Source organism: Triticum aestivum, chromosome 2A (assembly GCF_018294505.1).
Source record: "Triticum aestivum cultivar Chinese Spring chromosome 2A, IWGSC CS RefSeq v2.1, whole genome shotgun sequence".
NCBI lineage: Eukaryota > Viridiplantae > Streptophyta > Magnoliopsida > Poales > Poaceae > Triticum > Triticum aestivum.
The window spans coordinates 574,893,102-574,904,974 of record NC_057797.1 but is presented as its reverse complement, the minus strand read 5'-3'; positions in this window follow the sequence as shown (position 1 = coordinate 574,904,974).

Here is an 11,873-nt window from a genome sequence, read left to right as displayed (position 1 = left end):
TTTGGTCCTTGGAGCAGGGTCCAAGTCTCCTGGATCACGTTCGGTGAGAAAATCACGTCCCGAAGATTTTATTCCGTTTGGACTCCGTTTGATATTCCGTTTCTTCGAAACACTGAAATAGGCAATAAACAGCAATTCTGGGCTGGGCCTCCGGTTAATAGGTTAGTCCCAAAATAATATAAAAGTGAAAAATAAAGCCCAATATAGTCCAAAACAGTAGATAATATAGCATGGAGCAATCAAAAATTATAGATACGTTGGAGACGTATCACTCCGCATAAGTGATCCTTGAGGAATCCGACATTTTCAATGCCAATGACATGCTTCTTCTTCGTGAGCGTGTGCAGATTCCTCATGCCAGCATGACCAAGTCGTCGATGCCATAGCCAGCCTTCTGAAGCTTTTGCTAGTAGACATGTAGCAAGTTGTGCTCCTATAGAGAAATCAATAATATACAAATCTCCTCTCCTAAAGCCTTCAAAGACTTTGGAATTTTCAGTTTCCATGATCACAACACAACGGTACTTGCCAAAGACAACAACCATATCAAGATCACAAAGCATTGAGACAGACATGAGGTTGAACCCTAAGGACTCGACAAGCATGACTTTGTCCATGTGTCGATCCTTTGAGATTGCAACCTTACCTAGACCCAATACCTTGATTTTGCCTTTGTCAGCATAGGTGATATGCTTCAGAGGTGATGGAGATAAAGCAGAGTCCATCAATAAGCTCCTGTCACCAGTCATGTGATTTGTACATCCACTATCGAGGACCCACTCAGTGGCTTTGGGTTGATCATCCTGCAGATGAATTAGTGCAACTTACGAACTCATATACTTCACCAATGAAGAATATGGTATCAATTTCATCAGACAATAGAACAGATAAAACAATATGAGGACGTGAGAAATGAAAATTCATTTCTTCATGATTAGCTTGCGTCTTTTCAAGCATATTCAGGTCTCCAGCAAATTCTTCAGACGATTAAGTTCGTCTGGAGACCTGACCCTACATAAGAGGTTAGTTCTTTTTCTTCACCACCCACATCTGAAGGGGTGGCAAAGAGTTCATCATTCTGCGATCTCCATAAGAGAAAGGTGGCATAGATGCCTGAGGGAGTCCTGGATTAGGGTGTCTCCGTACAGCCGGACTATATCCTTTGGTCGGGCTGTTGGACTATGAAGATACAAAATTGAAGACTTCGTCCCGTGTCCGGATGGGACTCTACTTGGCGTGGAAGGCAAGCTAGGAAATACAGATATGTATATCTCCTCCCTTGTAACCGACCTTGTGTAACCCTAGCCCCCTCCGGTGTCTATATAAACCGGAGGGTTTAGTCCGTAGGACAACATACAATCATACCATAGGCTATCTTCTAGGGTTTAGCCTCTACGATCTCGTGGTAGATCAACTCTTGTAATACTCATATCATCAAGAACAATCAAGCAGGACGTAGGGTATTACCTCCATCAAGAGGGACCGAACCTGGGTAAAACACCGTGCCCCTGCTTCCTGTTACCATCCATCTTAGACGCATAGTTCAGGACCCCTTACCCGAGATCCGCCGGTTTTGACACCGACATCGATGCTTTCATTGAGAGTTCCACTGTGTTGTCACCATAAGGCTTGATGGCTCCTTCGATCATCGGTAGCGATGCGGTCCAGGGTGAGGTTTTCCTCCCTGGACAAATCTTCGTATTCAGCAGCTTCGTACTGCGGGCCAATTCACTTGGCCATCTGGAGCAGATCGAGAGCTACACCCCTGGCCATCAGGTCAGATTCGGAAACTTGAACTACACGGCCGATATCCGCGGAGACTTGATCTTCGACGGATTCGAGCCCATGTCAGGTGTGTCGCACAGTCACGGCGAGCATGACATAACTCTGTTGTCGGACAGTATTCGGGAGATCGCATCTGCATCTTCTCCAGCCGTCAATCCAGAGCAAATCGTGCCATCCGAGAACGGAGGGATAGACCCCGCCACGGAGGCCACGCTCTCAGCGGCGATAGAGCCAGACGCTGACTTCACCCCTTATGAGAGTTGTGTTGCCGAACCACTGGATTCACCCCCGGCCACGGACTCCAAGCCGCTTATATCCATGCCCGTCGAACCCGACTGGGCGCCGATCATGGAGTTCACCTCCGCAGATATCTTTCAGCACTTGCCTTTCGGCGATGTGCTAAATTCATTAAGGCCTCTCTCCCTATCAGGAGAACCTTGGCCGAACCATGTTCGGCTAGAATGGGATGCGGACGATGAAGAAATTCGCTGCCCACCCACCACCCACTTGGTAGCCACTGTCGACGACTTAACCGACATGCTTAACTTCGACTCTGAAGACATCGACGGCATGAACGAAGATGCAGGAGACGAACAGGAACTAGCGCCCATAGGGCGCCGGACAGCCACTTCATCACATGACATATACATGGTGGATACACCCAAAGAGGGCAATGGCGAAGAGACAGTGGAGGATGCCCCCTCCAAGCAACCCAAGCGCCGATGTCAGCGGCGCCGCTCTAAGTCCCGCCATAGCAAAAGCAACGATAACAGCGCAAGAGGAAATAACAGTCCAGTCAACTCTAGAAGAAACGACGACTGCACCGCCCCGGCGGCAGGGCGCGATCAACATGCAAATGGCAAACATAGTGCGGATCCGGCGTCCGAACACGGCGACGCCAAGGATAAACCTCATCAAACCCCGTCTGGGGAAGAAAACAGTCTGGACGAAGATGCACACATCATCCCGGAAACGCACTTGGAGCAAGAGAACCTCCGCAGAAGGCTTATTGCCACAGCGAGGAGCCTAAAGAAGCAGAAGCAAAGTCTTAAGACCGCACAAGATACGCTCAAAAGCAGGTGGAACAAAGTGCTCGACAAAGAAACAAAGTATGGTGGAAGTTACCACACAAATAGCTATCCAAAGCACAGTCTATTACCTGAATTCGACGATGAGGCCTTAGAGCCCACACAGCCGAAAAATGATACGGCCAACCGGCCGGATCCACCACCTTGTGAGCGCGATAGAGCGGCTAAGAAAGTTGCACATAAGTCAACGCACGATCTACGTGAGAACTTGCGCCAAAAATCCGGCGCGACCAGATCCATCTATGGATCTAGGAAGCGCGCTCCGGCACAAAATCAAAACCGAATACTACAACCGTCCAAACACCATGGCATATCCCAATACAGGGGTGCCGCACACCCCCTATGTTTCACCAATGAGGTGCTGGATCATGAATTCCCAGAAGGATTCAAACTAGTGAACATAGAGGCGTACGACGGGACCACAGACCCTGGAGTCTGGATCGAGGACTTTATCCTCCATATTCATATGGCTCGCGGAGACGATATCCATGCCATTAAATACTTGCCCCTCAAGCTTAAAGGGCCAGCTCAGCACTGGCTGAAAAGCCTCCCTGAAAACTCAATTGGAAGTTGGGAGGAGCTCGAGGACGCTTTTTGGGCTAATTTTCAAGGGACTTATGTCCGACCTCCGGATGCAGACGATTTAAGTCATATAATCCAACAGTCCGGAGAGTCTGCCCGAAAGCTTTGGAACAGGTTCCTCACCAAGAAGAACCAAATCATCGACTGTCCGGACACCGAAGCCTTAGCAGCTTTTAAACACAGTGTCCGAGACGAATGGCTCGCCAGACACCTCGGCCAAGAAAAATCAAGAACAATGGCAGCCCTAACAAGCCTCATGACCCGCTTTTGCGCAGGCGAAGACAGCTGGTTGGCCCATAGCAGCACCAGCGACCCAAGCACATATGAAGTCAGGGATGGCAATGGAAAACCACGACGCAACAAAAACAAGTGTCGAAATAAAGAAGGTAGCCCAGATAATATGGCGGTAAACGCCGGATTCAGGGGCTCTCGACCAGGTCAGCGGAAAAAGCCTTTCAAAGGCAGCAGAGAAGGACCATCTGGCCTAAACAAGATTCTTGACAAGCTCTGTCAGATTCACGGCACCCCTGACAAACCTGCAAATCACACCCACAGAGAATGTTGGGTCTTCAAGCAGGCCAGTAAGTTAAAAGCCGAACACAAAGGGGAAGAGACACCAAGCAAAGACGAGGATGAACCTCGCCAGTAAAGCACCGGAGGCCAGAAAAAGTTCCCACCAGAGGTTAAAACAGTAAACGTGATCCATGTGACGAAGAGGAGAAGCAAGCATGCACTCCGGGACACACACGCCATAGAGCCCGTCACCCCTAGGTTCAACCCCTGGTTGACCTGCCCGATCACTTTTGATCGTAGGGTTCACGCGACAAGTATCCGGCACGAAGGACTGGCGGCCTTGGTGTTAGACCCAATAATAAATGGGTACCATTTCACACGAGTCCTCATGGACGGCGGTAGTGATCTAAATCTGATATATCAGGACACAGTCTGCAAAATGGGGATAGACCCGACACATATAAGCCACAGTAATACTACCTTCAAGGGAGTAATACCAGGCCAAGAGGCCCGTTGTACGGGCTCTCTACTGCTAGAGGTTGTATTCGGTTCTCCCGATAACTTCCGAAGCGAAAGGTTAACATTCCAAGTCGCTCCATTCCGAAGTGGTTATCAAGCACTACTCGGAAGAACGGCTTTCGCTCGTTTTAATGCAATACCGCATTATGCTTTTCTCAAGCTTAAGATGCCTGGTCCACGTGGCATCATCACAGTTAGCAGAAATACCGGACGTTTTTTACGTGCGGAAGAGGATGCGGCGGCTTTAACAGCCGCGAACTAGACGGCCTCACCAACCAGAAAAAATGACAGGTCGTCAAGACCACGGACACAGTTAGACGAGTCCGGCGCTCCACCACATATACATGAGATTGGTTTGATGATCAAACCCTCATAGACAATACCAGGGGCTTCCTGCGTGTAATCAGGGCCAGCCCGGTTCAACTTGACTTCTCTTGAATTTTGATAGTTCATTGATAATAACCAATTCCTTTTTTTGGCACGGCAACTTTCACCTAAGTTCTTTCCTTTTACAGATGACAATCATGCTACACCCGTCCAGGACATGGCACAACAAAGACACAGGCGCAGACGTGCAGCAGGGACCCGCCCAAAGGTTTCTTTTTAGATTAAGACCCTGCATCAACCATTTCTACTATCTCTTGTTGCTCACATCCTCCGGATACTCCACACAACTGAGAAGGATGCTGACATTATTGGCATGTGGCCTTGTCAGGATATTGCACGTACCTGGACACATGGGGTTTATTATTAAGGGCATTGTTTAGCCTGGTATATGTTATAAAGACCGAACAGCATAGGGAGTGTTCGGCGTCGTGAGTTTGGCCCTATATGCATCAGCTCTGAATCATGTCTTTGGTCAAATGTTGGGTTTGCCCGGCTCCCACGTTTTGGTACATTATGTTCCGTTATATCGGCTAAGGTAGCACTGGGAGAACTACTTGGATTGTGCCATGGTTCATCCGGATGAGCACCTCAGTAGAGAAAGCCGAAAACTGACTGACATGATATAGCGAGAGACTGGTCAACCACTCAATGACTCAGCGGAATCTTCGGGATTCCTCCGCATTAATGAAGGATCATTTCCCGGTCATGTACGTACGCGCCCCGTATTCGGACGAGCGCAGAAGTACCAGGGGCTATATAGTAGCCCCACCGTCAAACTCCTATGGCTAAGTGAAAGTGTTAAAGCAATATAGTCCGATTGCCTCATTCGCCGCGCTACCACCTCCTTAATGGACCAAGACATTGGATCAAGTGTGGATTCGCGTTTTCTGCAAACACCCCCGCATTATATGCGTGGGGGCGGAAGCCGACGACTGCAAACTTTCAGGTTATATACATATATACATAAACGGCCGCATAGGAGGCATCATAGTACTTTCGGGCAAAAGTATAAATACAGCCTTGATAACTCAATAAAATATTGTTTTTACAATGGAAGTACATGTCACTAGAACATAATATTCTTCGAGCACTGAGCCTCTATCGAACGAGCGCCTTCAAGAACTTCTTCAAAGTAGTGCTCGGTAGCCACTCAGCCTACGGCCGAACCCTATGTCGCAACAGTGGTGGCCTCCATCTCCGCCCAGTATGTCTTGACACGGGCGAAGGCCATCCGCGCACCCTCTATGCACGCCGATCTCTTCATAGCATCGATGTGCGGCATAGCACCAAGGAATTGTTGCACTAAACTAAAATAGCTATTTGGCCTTGGCCCTCCCGGCCACAGATGATCCACAACAGACCTCATGGCAAGTCCGGACAACCTATGGAGCTCGGCCCACTCGGCCATTCGCTCATTCAACAGCAGCGGACGGACTGGAGCATGAAACTGTGACCAGAACAGCTTTTCCACTTCGTGATCTTTCTGATCCTTGAAGTACTCGGCCGCATCAGCAGCACTTGCAGCCAAATCCATGTAGGCGTCCGCAGAACTCCATAGTCGGTCAAGAGGAGCATACTTCGGATCTCCGAATTTAGTCCACAACAAGAAGGGCTTCCCAGACACGATATCTGCAGCTTGATGCAGCTCCTCCTTCATCGCTCTAATTTTGGAGCGGGCTTCCTTGGCAGCTACCAGGGCCTTCTCCAGGTCCGTCGCCCTCGCTCGGCTTTCTTCTTCAAGAAGCTGGTAACGGTCAGCGGCATCTTTTAACTCTACAGCCATTTTGGCCATTCTTTCCTTGCTCTTGCAATGTGTGGCCTGTTCGGCCCTCAACTCTTCGGCCGCCTTTAGAGCGGCCGCATTGCTACTCCTTGCTTGTTCCTTGGCTCGGGCAAGCTCCACCCGAGGGGTCTCCACGGTGGCAGCTCCATCTGCAGTCACAACATATTAAAGATACTGGCATCATGCTCCTCTTATTATGTGATGATCACCAGAGAAATCACTTACCCTGTGCCTTGTCAAGCCGCTGGTTGACAAGCACGATATCAGCATCGGCCGCATCAAGTTGCCGCTTTAGCTCGGTAAACCCATCAGTTCGGCTAGCCACCGAAGCCTCAGCCGCCTGCACATAAAGGCAGTCGGGTTATTACCTGGGAATATGATCCTCGGGTTGCCACCGTTCTCGACGACAACCAGAGTCTCAGGGGCTACTATCTGCATAGGGCACACCTAACGTGTGCGGTACTATCAAAAACATACACTATTGCACGTAGCTCAAAGCCTTTCAGCAAACTCATAAAGGCTTTGTGCAATCCGCTTTCAGCGGATGAAATCCTTTCAATTACCGTACCCATCAGCATACAATGCGCTTCCGAGACGGCCGCTTGCTCTAGAAGATCCTTCAGTGCGTCCGACCGCACACTGTATGGTTCCAGACTCTTGTTGCTGCTCTCCTTAGGAGCCGGATACTGGGGATTCCGGGTAGCCAAAGGGTTATCCTCTGGCCTCGGTAGATCCGGAGATACCCTCTGCGACGACACTTCTGGGTCGCCCACCTCATGAGGCAGGGTGTCAGGGGGAGGCATTTCGCTCTCCATCATCTCCGAAAGAAGATCCCCCAAAGACAAACTCTGTCGAGAAGGGCTACAATCCGGACTATAATTTATAAGCATCGGTTATTGTCTTCGGAAGTAAGGTAGGATATTTTCACTCTTAAGTACTTTTTGATTACTTACAGCTCGGTAGAGGGCTAATCCCCGCGCAGACATTGTGCGGCAAGAATACCTTCTGAGGCAGGACCCTCTGGCGAAGATTTCTTCTACCGTTTGGAAACCTTAGTTTCCGAATCTTCAGAGGTAATCCTCTTCCTTCCCCGGGGAGAGAGAATGTCAGATTCTTCCCCTAGTTATCCTCCCTTGCGGAGGCGCTCATTCCCCCGGTTGGAATAAGTAGCGAGTGAGGCCCGCTTTCGCCCTCTTTATTCCCCCCTTCATCTTCCTTTGAGGGCACTAGATAAGGCACCGGCTCGAGCATCTTGTCCAGTGCCGGATTGTCCAAGCCCTCAGGAAGGGGGGCCGAACACCTGATCATCTTCACCTTTGTTATCCAGTCCTGGTCAAAGAGCGACTCTTTAGAATGATGCCATGATAAACAAAAGGACAGTGGCTTTGGCCATGGGATCACTTACTCGGGTAGCAGGGCGGTTGCAGCTCAAACCCACATCCTCAGTGGTGTCCGGGCACTCTATTTGGGGTTCGAAGAACGATTTGTACATCTCTTCGAGCATCATGCCGAGGAAATGCTGAATATCTCATGGTCCTTACGGGTTGAATTCCCACATACGGAGGGGCCGACGTTTGCAAGGCTGGACTCGATGAACTAGCATAACTTGCGTTACCATAACCAGACTGAGATCTCTCTCAAAGAGATCTCAGATACGGCTCTGCAATATTGGCACGTCCTTCGCTGGACCCCAGCTCAGCCCCCTGCTGATCCATGACATTAGTTGCGATGGGGGGCCCGAGCGAAAGGTGGGGGCGGCTACCCACTTGGCACTTCGGGGAGCTGTGATGTCAAACCACTGCCGCTGCCACAATCTGGACACCTCTGGGAAGGAACCCTCTGGCCATGGAGCATCAGCGATTTTGCTTATTAAGGCACCTCTGCACTCTACGTGCCGCCCCTCGATCATCTTCGGCTTCACATCGAAGGTCTTGAGCCACAAGCCAAAGTGAGGGGTAATCCGGAGGAAGGTCTCACATACGACAATAAATGACGAGATGTGAAGAAGGGAATCCGGGGCCAGATCATGGAAATCCAGCCCGTAATAGAACATAAGACCCCTAACAAAGGGATCTAGAGCGAGGCCTAGTCCTCTGAAGAAGTGGGAGATGAACATGACACTCTCGGTGGGTTTGAGAGTAGGGATGACCTGCCCTCGGGCAGGCAGCCTATGCAAAATTTCGGTGGTCAGATATCTGGCCTCTCTCAGCTTCTTGATGTCCTCCTCTATGACAGAGGAAGGCATCCACCGTCCTTGAAGGTTGGATCCGGACATAGTTGAAGGTTAGAAGCGCCTAACCTGAGCTTTGGGTGTTAGAACTCGAGGCGGGGGAAGGATTCGATTGAGCACGAGAGAGAAAAAATGACAGGTCTCGCCCTCTTTATAAAAGAGGTGAATACCAAGCATCCTCCTTGTGGCCGTTTGGGACTTACTTAAGATCTAGGAGTCATACCAACAGGCACGATTGGATTACCCACGTCTGTATTGATGAGAATCCCATAATAAGGGGGACACGATCTCTGCTTTGACGAGACGTGTCAGAAAAACCGCCTCGCAATATGCGCAGTGCTGGTTGAGAAAAAACGGTTCAGATAAAGACCGGGCCCTGACGTGATGTTGTGCTGTCAAAACGTGACAACAGATTAGATTTATGGAAATATTATTCTCTCTGCGGTGGGGTGTGGAACTTGTTTTGCAGAGCCAGACGCTATCCTTGAGTTCAAAATTTTCTATGGAGTATTCGAAGGAGGAACCCGCCTTGCAATGCCGAAGAAAATACTGTGCGCCGGACTCATCGTCATTGAAGCCTGGTTCAGGGAATACTGAGGGAGTCCTGGATTAGGGGGTCTCCGGACAGCCGGACTATATCCTTTGGCCGGACTGTTGGACTATGAATATACAAGATTGAAGACTCCGTCCCGTGTCCGGATGGGACTCTACTTGGCGTGGAAGGCAAGCTAGGCAATACAGATATGTATAACTCCTCCCTTGTAACCGACCTTGTGTAACCCTAGCCCCCTCCGGTGTCTATATAAACCGGAGGGTTTAGTCCATAGGACAACATACAATCATACCATAGGCTAGCTTCTAGGGTTTAGCCTCTACGATCTCGTGGTAGATCAACTCTTGTAATACTCATATCATCAAGAACAATCGAGCAGGACGTAGGGTATTACCTCCATCAAGAGGGCCCGAACCTGGGTAAAACTGCTTCCTGTTACCATCCGCCTTAGACGCACAGTTCGGGACCCCTTACCCGAGATCCGCCGGTTTTGACACCGACAATGCCAATCCACTTTGTTTCACATAAGAGTGGTTAGGATAAGCATAAGAGTAGGCAGAGAAATTCTTCGAGGACTTATGGACATAATGATTTGATGAATAATGCACATATCCATAATCCTTAGATCTTCCCTGCGAAAAAGACGGGTTAGCACGATGATGTTCATACGAGGACTTTGATCCTTGAGAGGAATTTGATCCATGAGTGGAGTTTGGTCCGAATGAGGACTTGGGTCCATATGAAGAATTTGGTCCATATGAAGAATTTGATCTGGGGTTCCTATTCTTCACAGGTGGTGTCATGATGACGTTCACCTGAATATTTTCAAGGCACCTTTTGGGAACCCAGATTTTCTTCATAGGAGGACCGTTCCTGCAGTTAGTGCCAACATATCTAGCAAATACTTCACCATTCTGATTTTTGAACAGTTTATAGTTAGAGTCAATGGACTCATCAGAAGAATATGAAGATTCACATGTAAAGCCAGATAAAGTAGATGGATCCACTGAAGGTCCCTTTGCAGCAACCCATGAGGTTTTGGGATACTGCTCAGGTTTCCAGTAGGTCCCATCAGCATTGATTTTCCTCTCAAAGGCAATACCCTCTTTCCTAGGTTTCCTATTGAGGATCTGCTTTTTAAGCATGTCACAAAGAGCCCGATTCCCTTTGAGGCTTTTGTACATTCCTGTCATATACAATTCCTTCAGCCATGCATCATCAGTGATACTAGCAATGTCCTCAGATGAGGAATTAGTGATAGCAGAGGTAGTTGAAGAATTTGCAGCAATAGAAGCATTTGAGCATTCAGGTGAAGAATTAGCAGTTTCACGTTCAATGCACTTCAAACATGGAGGAACAAATTCATCCTAAGTAGCGTTGATCTTTTGAGCAAGTAATGAATCACGCTCCTTCTGAAGATCTTCATAACTCACTCTTAGCTTCTCAAGATCTTGCTTTCTTTGAAGAAATTCATAAGAAAGCTTCTCATGGTCAGATAGGAGAGTGTTATGATGAGCTTGAAGATTGTCAAACTTGGACTGAAGTCTCTGAAGATTTTTAGTCAAGATTTTAGTGCGATCCATTTCCTCGCCCAACATATCATCGCTTTTATCTAGCATGTTTTGAACCTTTTCAAGAGCCTTTTGCAGTTTCACAGCAATCTTAGTGTCAGGACCCCGATTCCAAGCCACATCAATCTAGCCGGTAACACCTCATATCACTTTGTGGCCTCACGCACGGTATCCCACGGGTGTCGCCTTACCATGGCCCGGGACCGTTTGCGCCTTTTGGCTCACGTATATGATAGTGTCGCTAGCATCCATATGACAGAGAACCCGGGCCGACATGGCTAGTCATGAACCCAAAGCGGCACAGACCTATGGAGACAGGCATACATGAATCACATCGAGCATGTCGGTCATCAGCGAGTGATTCCGGGCTGTAGCACTGGGCTAACAGGACTACAGGGTACCCGGGCTGTAGCAGGCTAGGCAGGACTCCGGAAGTCACCGCGTGACATTTCCCCGAAGGGACAGACATAGGAATGAAATGAAACACATGCCGGCCAGTCAAGCGTCCTAAACAGTAGTGCTGGGCTGGCAGGACAACGGTGAACCGGGCTGTAGCGGACTACTATGGCTCGAGGAACACTAGACTACATTTCCCCATAAGAAAGGCTGCCAAGGATAAACAACTAGATTGTCGGATACCACTCATACCCAGCATTTCAATCATACACACAATATGTCTGATATGAGTACATACAACATGGCATCACAACAAAACTCTACAACTCAAGTACTTTATTTAAAGGCTCCAGAGAGCCATACATAACATGTTCATACAGATAGGGGTCACATGACCCGACACTCAAGTCATACAATCATACAAGCACATGCGGAAGCAACTAGTCTGAGTACAGACACTAGAAAG